The following is a 10,038-nucleotide window of genomic DNA, read 5'->3' as shown; positions in this document are numbered from 1 at the left end:
TGCTTATTGCCAACAGAAGCAATCTTCACTGCAGCAGCAGCTGGCACCGACGCCATAAACTAGTAGCCTTATGAAAAACAAAAGTGCAGGCTTGCTCAAATGGACCTTCTATTTCCTGGCCTTGCTCACATCTTCTTTTCCCCCTTTCTGTTCCTATAGCAAATCTCATGTCCCAAGAGTAGAGAAAGAAATGGGAAAATCATTTTCCCTTCTGGGCTCTCTTCCAAATCACTGAGATCATAAATCAACCAGATTGGGAGACACCTCCAAGATCATCCAGTCCAACCTAGCACCCAGCCCCATCCAGTCAACTAGACCATGGCACTAAGTGCCTCATCCAGTGTTTTCCTGAACACCTCCAGGGACGGCAACTCCACCACCTCCGTGAGCAACCCATTCCAATGCCAATCACTCTCTCTGTGTGACCCCTGACTGCCTTCTCCCAAAGCTGTCTGATTTCTCTCGACATGAGATTACATACATATTAACTTTCTTTTCTTTCAACAGCCACTATTTCACAGAAATTCATTTCAGGTTTTATTTTCCTTCTTTATGTTACTGCATTGTGGGGTGGCACTGAATATACCAGTATATAAGAAGAGAACTTTTAAGGTTGTAACAGATGGTAATGAAGTAGTTCCCCTTTAATCACAGAAAAAAACATTTTTCAGTGCAATTAAAGTAATTTCAGAATGATAGGGAAGTCAACAAGGGCACTTATTTATATCTGTGTAGGATATAAAGAATGCTCAATGGAAAAAGCAAGAAAAGCATCCTGGCCTACAAGTCTGTGAGTCATTCTGTGTTGCACATGCTTGCCTATAGCTTAGCAACCAACTTAGATGAGAGAAAAACACTGAGAGCAAATATGTCATCTAAAACTTGACAACTCTTCTGCATGGCTATGTGAATATTGTTGGATTTAAGGGAAACAGAGACTTTGCCTTTATTTTCTTCAAATTTAATTGGAGTTTACAGCAATTTATGGTATTTCTAAGGATTAAACAAAATAAATGTATCTGCTGTAATTACCTGTCAACACTAGCTGAATTTTATCAACCTGTAATTTTATCTCTTTTCTTTTTTCATGCTGTTTTGTTCCATGGGTTTATTTGCCTCATATTAGAAGTAAATCAGACCCAAAAATACACTAGGGGAAACTGTATAAATGGGAACTCTGACAAAGCCTTATAAATAGCTTCAAAGTGAGCACAAGTGTGCCCAGCTGTCATCCTTTGGGTCCAAACAGAACATCAGAGCTTTTCTCTCAGCTTGTGCTGGCATCCAGAGTGGGTGACTCTCCAGGATGGATCAAGTCTTCAAGCACAGGGCAAGATTACTGTAACCTAAAATTAGCCTCCTAAATTCATAACATAGGCTGTCAACTATCCAACTTCATTTCAGAAATGCCAATCACACAGTATTCTGCTAAGCACTTTGAATGCCTTTTGTAGGAACTTGCCATAGTTTTATCATGTTTCTGAACCTAATTTTAGGTGAACTTGTTTTAAATCTTGCCATCAGTAACTACTGAGGAGGAAGTGTGCAAATGCGTGGTGAGAAAGAGCTTTATATGGTAGGAGTAGACTAAATCTGCTCTTCTGCACATGCAAATTAATTTATTTCCAAATGAGTGTACCACTGGGTAGGCAGCTTAGGAAGCAGAGACTTTTTCTCTGTGTGGGGAGCATGAAAAAGGAGCTACAATCATTTTAAGAATGAATGCCTAAAATGCAAGCATCAGGGACCACAACAGCTGTTCACCACAAACACTGGTATCACATGTGGGCAATAGAGCTGAAGACAAAGCAGGCAAGCATTTTATATAAACCTTTATTTTTATGCCTTCTGGCAGATTCAGGAGAGACAGGAGCACATATTAAACTAGAATTCTTATGTGAATTATTTGTTAGAGGGACAAAAGTATTGCCTCAGCAGAAGTGCCAGGGGAGGTCTAGGCTGGATGTCAGGAGGAAGTTCTTCCCAGAGAGAGTGATTGGCATTGGAATGGGCTGCCCAGGGAGGTGGTGGAGTCACTGTCCCTGGAGGTGTTTGAGAAAAGCCTGGATGAGGCACTTAGTGCCATGGTGTAGTTGATTGGACAGGACTGGGTGCTAGGTTGGACCGGATGACCTTGGAGATCTCTTCCAACCTGGCTGATTCTATAGGGACAGACTGAAAGGGAAGCCATGGCCTTCTGGGACTATAAGCTTGGTTTTCAAAAATCTGAACCTACAACTCACTTCAGACTTAGCAGAGCATCAACATTTACCTGCTAGCAAAAGTTTCATAAGCTCCAGAGAAGCTCTTCTGTGAGGTTTGGCATCATAATACTGTGTCCAGTTCTGGGCCACTCAATCCAAGAAAGATGTTGAGGTGCTGGAACATGGCCAGAGAAGGGCAACAAAGCTGGTGAAAGGCCTGGAGCACAAACACTGTGAGGGGAGGCTGAGGGAGCTGGAGCTGTTTAGCCTGGAGAAGAGGAGGCTCAGGGGGGACCTCATTACTGCCTACAACTACCTGAAGGAAGGCTGTAGCCAGGTGGGGGTTGGTCTCTTCTCCAGGCAACCAGCAACAGAACAAGGGGACACAGTCTCAAATTGTGCCAGGGGAAGTGATTCTATGATAAGCACAGCCACAGCACAATCAAAACACACCATCTTCATAGCCAAAGGAGCTGTGAAAGTGCTATGACCTTATAGCTCATAAAGAAGCTGCATTTTGGTTGGGCTTGTTGTCCATGCACTTTCTGCTTAAAAAAAGTCTCCACTTTCTAAGCTGCCTATTAAAAAGTAAGATTTTTTTGGTTGTTGTTTTAACTATTTTGTATATTAGAGGTTCATCTTACAACACAAAGCTTTTTATTCAGAAGGCTTTACATAGTTCCTCTATATGGTAAGATTTATATGTGTAGATAGATAGGCAGGCAGACAGATAAGAGATAGAGATACAGAGATATAGACTTAGAGATATAGATAGAGATGGAGATGATATAAGTATAGAGATAGAGAGAGATAGAGATGATATAGCTATAGATATAGCTATAAGCTTGTTTTAAACACTTGCTTATAATCCCACCCCTCAAAAACAGAATTAAACCCAGGCAATTTTTCAGACATATTCTGTCATCTCCTGGATTGGAAATAGTTACTCACCACATTGTCTTCCTCTTGTTCTTTAGTCAAGGGCTTATCCATTTTTGAAAATGACTGATTTTCCTTAGGGGAGCCCAGTACAGAACAGCCATGATCCGGAATATGACTGATAACCTTCTTCTGTAATAGAGGGAAACATAGCTTGAGAGCATTTAAACTCTCTAGAGGGAAGCCTAAATTGACTTACAGGACTTCTGACTTTTAATAAAGTCAGCCATCATCATTTCACTAGTTACACCTTAAAGGTAACAGACATACTACTTGGATATTTCTCCTTTCCTTCCTTTCTTTATGCCTTTGTTTCCTCCTTCCTTTCCAAAACATGCATCTTTCATTCAAGCTTTGAGGCTGGAAAGGAAATTGCCTTCTCCTTTCTAGTCCTAGTGTTTTTCAAAAGACAACCAAGATATAATCACAGGATAAATAAGCATGGCTCAAAGTTCCCATTTTACTCTATGGAGTTTTGTTGCAAATGAGCAGCCAAAATTCTTTTGAGCCTCAGAAGACAGAAGTTCTAGAAAAGCAGTGTTCCAAATATTTGGTAGGTGTTGTGAAACAACAGGTCCAGCTCCTTAAAAGCAGCAGCACTGTGCCTTTTATTTTAGGGAGCAAGTAGATTCCTGTCAGCACTTACAGATACTCTACCCAATGGGAACACCAAAGTGGTTGTGACGGTTTGGCTATTACCCACCCCTCCACTCTTATGAAAGCACCCACACTAGACTCAGCCAAGCTGGAAATTAAGCATGGTGCTATATTTACAGCTTAGCACAATATACAAGCAGATATACACAAATATATACAGTTATATACCAATTAAAAGTAACACAGAAACACAAAACCCCTCCTAGAAGCAATCAAAGTCCCCAGGAGGGCTCCCAACCCTTCCCCCTCCCTCTTTCCCTCCCTTCAGAAAGAACCAGATCAACCCATGTATATCTCACATGATAAATCTGGAGATCTGAGGTGAGATGTCAAGAAAGATGACAAGGAGATTAGAGGAAAAAGGAGTTAGGTGGATTAGAGAGTTAAATGCAGAGTCAGCCACAGAGACCAGACCACCAGAAAGAAAGCACAGCCCAAAGTGAAAGCTAAGAAGTGTGTGAGAAGCAACTGCCTTATCTATAGTTTGACTACCTGCATTTCTCAGCAGAAAATCTGAGGGATATAGATTACTGTTGGTTTTTATTCTTCTCAGAGCTAAGGATTTCATTTCTCTCAGCAAAAATTAGCCTCAAACCAGCACAGTGGTTTAAATCCAGCAATCACCATAGATTCCTCTTACTTTGGTATGTATTGCAGCTGAGTGTAGTGTCCATACAACAAGGCAGTGTGTGCCAGCTAAAGGCATAGTCACAGATGGGTGAATCTTGAGAGTTTCAGTCACGTTTTAGCAGTTTTCCTCTTATCCAACATTGGGACAGAGATAAATGTCATTTTTTGAGGCCAGCAATCTAGAAGATTTGTATCAGGTAAAGCAAAACACTGTGCACCAGGACCTAGCAACCTATTTAGGGGTTTCCTTTAATAAAATCTGAAACTTAAAGGTATACTTCTACTGAAATCATACCCTTGCTATTTCAAGCAGTTTCAGAAGAAGGTAGTCTGATGGTGGCAAGTTTTGACCTTAAAAAGAGATGGTGCTTTCTACCTGCCTTTCTGTTTTGTTCTGCATTACAGGCACAGTGACCCACTTTGAGATGAAAAAGCCTAGAACAGATTTCGGGATAAATCTATACAGAGCATCATTCCAGTCTTCAAAAAGGGCAAGAAGGAGGACCCAGGCAACTACAGAGAGATCAGCCTCACCTCCATCCCTGCAAAGGCAACTTATCCTCAGCACTGTCTCCAGGCGTATCAAGGATAAGAAGGTCATTAGGAGCAGTCAGCATGGTTTTACCCTGGGGAAGTCATGTTTCACCAGCCTGTCAGCCTTTGATGAGGACACTGGACGTGGCACTTGGTGCCATGGTCTAGCCTTGAGCTCTGCGGTAACAGGTTGGATTTGATGATCTATGAGGTCTCTTCCAACCTTGGTGATACTGTGATACTGTGATAACTGGACAGATGGATGGTGGTAGTGAAGTAGATGTGGTTTATCTTGATCTCAGTAAAGCATTTGTGCCAGGGTGGGTATAGGCTGGATGTTAGGAAGAAGTTCTTCACAGAGAGAGTGATTTCCCATTGGAATGGGCTGCCCAGGGAGGTGGTGGAGGCACCGTCCCTGGGGGTCTTCAAGAAAGGACTGGATGAGGCACTTAGTGCCATGGTCTAGTTGATTGGATAGGGCTGGGTGCTAGGTTGGACTGGATGATCTTGGAGGTCTCCTCCAACCTGGTTGATTCTATGATTCTATGATTTGACATTGTCTCTCACAGCAACCTTGCAGCTAAACTTAGGCAGTGTTGTCTAGACAACTGGGAGGTGGATGTGAGCTGGGTGAGGGAAAGAAGTCAGAGACTTGTGGTCAGTGGGACAGAGTCTAGTTGGAGGCCTGTATCTAGTGAGTCCCTCGGGTCAGTACTGGGACCAGTACCATTCAATATATTCATAAATGATCTGGATGAGGGAACAGAGATGCATTTCTATGCTGAGAAGCAAACAGCTAGCTTTCACTGCAGTGAACTGGGGGACTGCTTAGTTTCAACAGCATTTTGCAAAAGACTAATTCAAAATGAATCAAAAAGTAATTGACAGTGTTATCTGCAAACTACATGGAAAACATACAAACACCACTGAGTTTGGAAATCCAGTTATCTTCTTGTGAAAGCACATGCCAAAACCAAAGGAAAAGTGCATGGGGAAATTGAAATTCAAAAAAGAAGAAAGAAACAAGGACTCCTTCCTGCAGTAAAAAATGAAAGCTACACTTTCCAGCAATTCAGTACAGAAGCAATGATTCAAGTCCAAAAGAAAAATCACTTCCCTTGTCTAAAATCATGAGTCAGGAATTGAGCCACTGAGCCATGTATGTCCAGTTATGACCCTTACATTTAAGTAACAGCTAACATCCACATTAAGAGAAGTTATTCTTGTAACATTTGTATAGAGGAATTAAATCTAACCTTCCTGCCTCATTTGAAGAGAGAAAGCAATCGGAAGCGTGACTGCTCCTCTCCTGCTGAGCACCAGACAGAGCTCTCTAATGTATTCTGAGTTGTCCAGCTGGGACTGAAAAGCTGATGCCTACAGGATACATATTAAAGGATTCAGACTGAAGATGCAAGTTTGCTAAGCTCGTATTGCTTGTTTAATGATGGTGTGAATACCCTTCCTGGCATTCATCTGCAGTCTATACTTGAATTGTACACTTCAGAGACAAAAGATGTGCTTTCTGTGGTTAACAGAGAGAAAACATTTGGGGGACTTAGCAGATTTAAATTAGAATTGTGCTTACTGGCACAATAGATTAATGCACAAATTAATCATCTTAGGAATCACAGGTTTAAGCCCACTTCACATGCAAGCCTGAACCAAGACCCTTTGAAGCTAACAGGAGTATTGCTGTGAATGTCAATAACAGAGGCTGCCTCTCCTCTGTTAGACAATAAGTCCAGCAGAGAAATTAGATTGCTGCAGCTCATCATGTACAGGTATTTCAGAAGCTCATGTAGCTGTATCTTATTCATAATGACTTGTAGTCCTCCCTACTACTTAAACACATTATTCTTAGACTTTATTTCATAGCAACCTTACTTTACTGCTTAATAAGCCTTTTGAACTTTTAACTTCTGCCATAGCCTACAACAGCTCTCTGTTATATAATTTAAATATATCCCAGCAAAATTAAATTCCTCTCCTCGTGCTGCCTCCTTGCCTCAAAGGAACAGAAGGTAGGTAGGAGATCAGCCACCCTTTGCAGCATCTCTTGAAGTGAGTGGAAAGATTCCTATAGGAATTGATTTGGTTCTAAATAAAGGGCCAGTCATACTGGCACAGAAATTGCAAGTCTTCAGACCCTCTCTGAGATTAAAGTTTTTCCTATCGATTTCTAATCATCATCAGCCATTGTAAGCAAGAGCATCATGACTGCAGTCAATGAAGCAATGCTTCACTGATGTACCAAGTGAAGATCTAGCCAAACAGTGCACCTCCTCAGGGGCTATATACTATTTAGGCATTGCTAATGATGTGCTTAAGTAGAAATGTCTATTTTAGCAGCAAGCTCACAGATGTACATGAACAAGGTGATATTTTTATGACCTACTAAAACACTAATAATCTCTCAATCACAAATGAGTAATGCACTTTTAGGATTTACATTTGAAACAAAATGAACATGACTCCTAAAAAGAAAATAAACTGAGTCAACCTCCACCTCCTAAAAGATAAAACACTAGCAGTAGCATTACTCACTTAGTGCATGTATGTTAATCCCATAGCAGTGCTCCTATAAAGCTGTGACTGCCTTTAACAGGCTCAGCTTTACTTCACCCATAAATTATTTCATTCCACATCACACTGAAGAAGCCTGAATCTAAAAGTCTCCTACTCCAGATGAAGTGAGGTGGTGATTCTCATGTGAGACCTGACACCCAGAATGAGAGACCACCTTTGTGCAGGGCAGACAGCTGTGACATTTTGTCTAAACAAAAATGTGCAAAGCAAATACAGGGGAAATTGTACGGCAACAGCCTGAGTTATTGAAAGGCTAGCTGTGCAGAACAAACATAATTAAAGGGTCTCAGTATCTTGTAAATAATCATTGTAAATAATGCTTTGGATAATTACTTTGTTAGTTCTCAAAACACTGGCTTTTATTCTCCTCTGAGATTCCATGCACTAACTCTTCTCTGAATAAATTGCCAAAAGGGAAAAGCCAAAGCAGAGCAAGCATGCGAGCCGGAACTGTAATGTGTCCTTGTTGTACGAACTGATTTCAACCCAGCATGCTTTGGATTTATTTATTTACTGCAATTTTTCAGAAGGTTAAAAGCTTTTGTTTGTAGGTTATAGTATTGTTTTCTTTCAGAGTGCTTTCTGCTGCAGTTAGAATCTTTTGCTAGCGGCTGCATTTATCCACTCAAAGCTGGTTGACAGCAGTGTGGCCAGAACCAAGATTAGTCTATATATCATGGGTGACTGTCGTTCTTAACTAAACACACATACTGCCATTTTTCTTCACAACAAATACCATGAGCTGGATTCAGCATTAGAAGAGGCTAAGCCTCTAAAAGCAAGTGCCTAAACAAAAGGAAAGACAAAGACCAAGAGAATAAATGGGCAGAAAATCAAAGACCTGCAATTAGATGGCTCAATAGCTAAGAAAGTCTACGTTTGGAAAAGTGAATAGCTTTTTGCAGCAGCGTTCTGTGAGTACTGCCAGTAATTAAAGCAATGGCATGAAAAAGCCAAGTCACTCTGTAGCACTGCAGAAGGGTTATGCATACAGCTCACAATATTTTAAAAGAGCTTTGCCAAAAGTCCATTAAAGAAATTAAGCAGCGGGAAGAAAATGGAAAGTTTAGCAATCGTCCAATCCTTTAGAGAGAAAAGGCAGAGTAGGCAAATCAGCAACATTTGAAACTCAGAAAAGAGAATTAATTCACAAAAGTGATTACTGAAATGTTGAAAAAGGAGATCAGCAGCAACCACAAAGCCTAAAAAGAATGAGATGCTTTGCAGAGATGCATACTTAAAAACAAACAAATATGTTATTCTTCCCCCGTACTCAGCACTGCTCAGGCCACACCTTCAGTACTATGTCCAGTTCTGGGCTCCTCAATTCAAGAGAGATGTTGAGATACTGGAACATGTCCAGAGAAAGGCAACAAAGCTGCTGAGGGGCCTGGAGCACAGCCCTGTGAGGAGAGGCTGAAGGGAGCTAGGGGTGTGCAGCCTGCAGAAGAGGAGGCTCAGGGCAGACCTCATTGCTGTCTACAGCTACCTGCAGAGAGGCTGCAGCCAGTTGGGGTTGGTCTCTTCTCCCAGGCAATCAGCAACAGAACAAGGGGACAGAGTCTCAAGTTGTGTCAGGGGAGGTCGAGGCTGGATGTTAGGAGGAAGTTGTTGCCAGAGAGAGTGATTGGCATTGGAATGGGCTGCCCAGGGAAGTGGTGGAGTCACCATCACTGGAGGTGTTCAAAAAAAGACTGGATGAGGCACATAGTGCCATGGTCTAGTTAACTGGCTAGGGCTGGGTGCTAGGTTGGACTGGATGATCTTGGAGGTCTCTTCCAACCTGATTTTATGATTCTATGTGATGATGTCAGAAGGAAGAAGCAAGCTTTAGAACACTTGATTTCCTCTTCAAAGAGGCAACTTGGAGATAATGAAATGATCTAAATGAATGGAGAATTATATAAACATTCTTCAAGGCTGGAAAGCTAAGTGTAGGTAAATATGCATGACTGGACTGATACGTGCTGTGGTGTATGGAGATGGAAGCAATACACATCAAATAGATAGTATCAGTGAAAAATTCAGAAGCCTGTCCTAAAGATGTTGCTATGCATAAATCAGTTGCCACCAAAAAGACCAGAAAAAATGCACCTCAGAAATTGTTTTCCAAATCCTACTCTGTAATTGGCATTTTTTAAATGAAATAATAAAACCAAACAAAAGAAGCAGTAAACAGTATAGGGGAAAGGAATCTTGTCTCTCTGGTTTTTCAATCACTGTCAGAAGCTGAGTGCTGCTAATTAGGCTACATGGGAAAAAAAATACTCAAATCCAATGAAGCATTCTTCTACATTGCCCATTTTTTCTGCCATGTCAGCTTCTACAAGCCGTTTCCACACGGTGGCACATTCCAGATTGAGCAGTAACCCTGCAGGAGGCCATCACCATGGGAGGCTGGGAAGTGTTGACTTGTTTTCCTGAAATTTCCACTTCTCCTTTCCTCCTTTAATACATTGTGGACCACATATTAAGAGACTGTGGT

This window comes from Pogoniulus pusillus, chromosome 30 (assembly GCF_015220805.1).
Source record: "Pogoniulus pusillus isolate bPogPus1 chromosome 30, bPogPus1.pri, whole genome shotgun sequence".
In the NCBI taxonomy this organism is placed as follows: Eukaryota; Metazoa; Chordata; class Aves; order Piciformes; family Lybiidae; genus Pogoniulus; species Pogoniulus pusillus.
The sequence above is the reverse complement of the archived record's forward strand: the minus strand, read 5'-3'. Positions refer to the sequence as shown.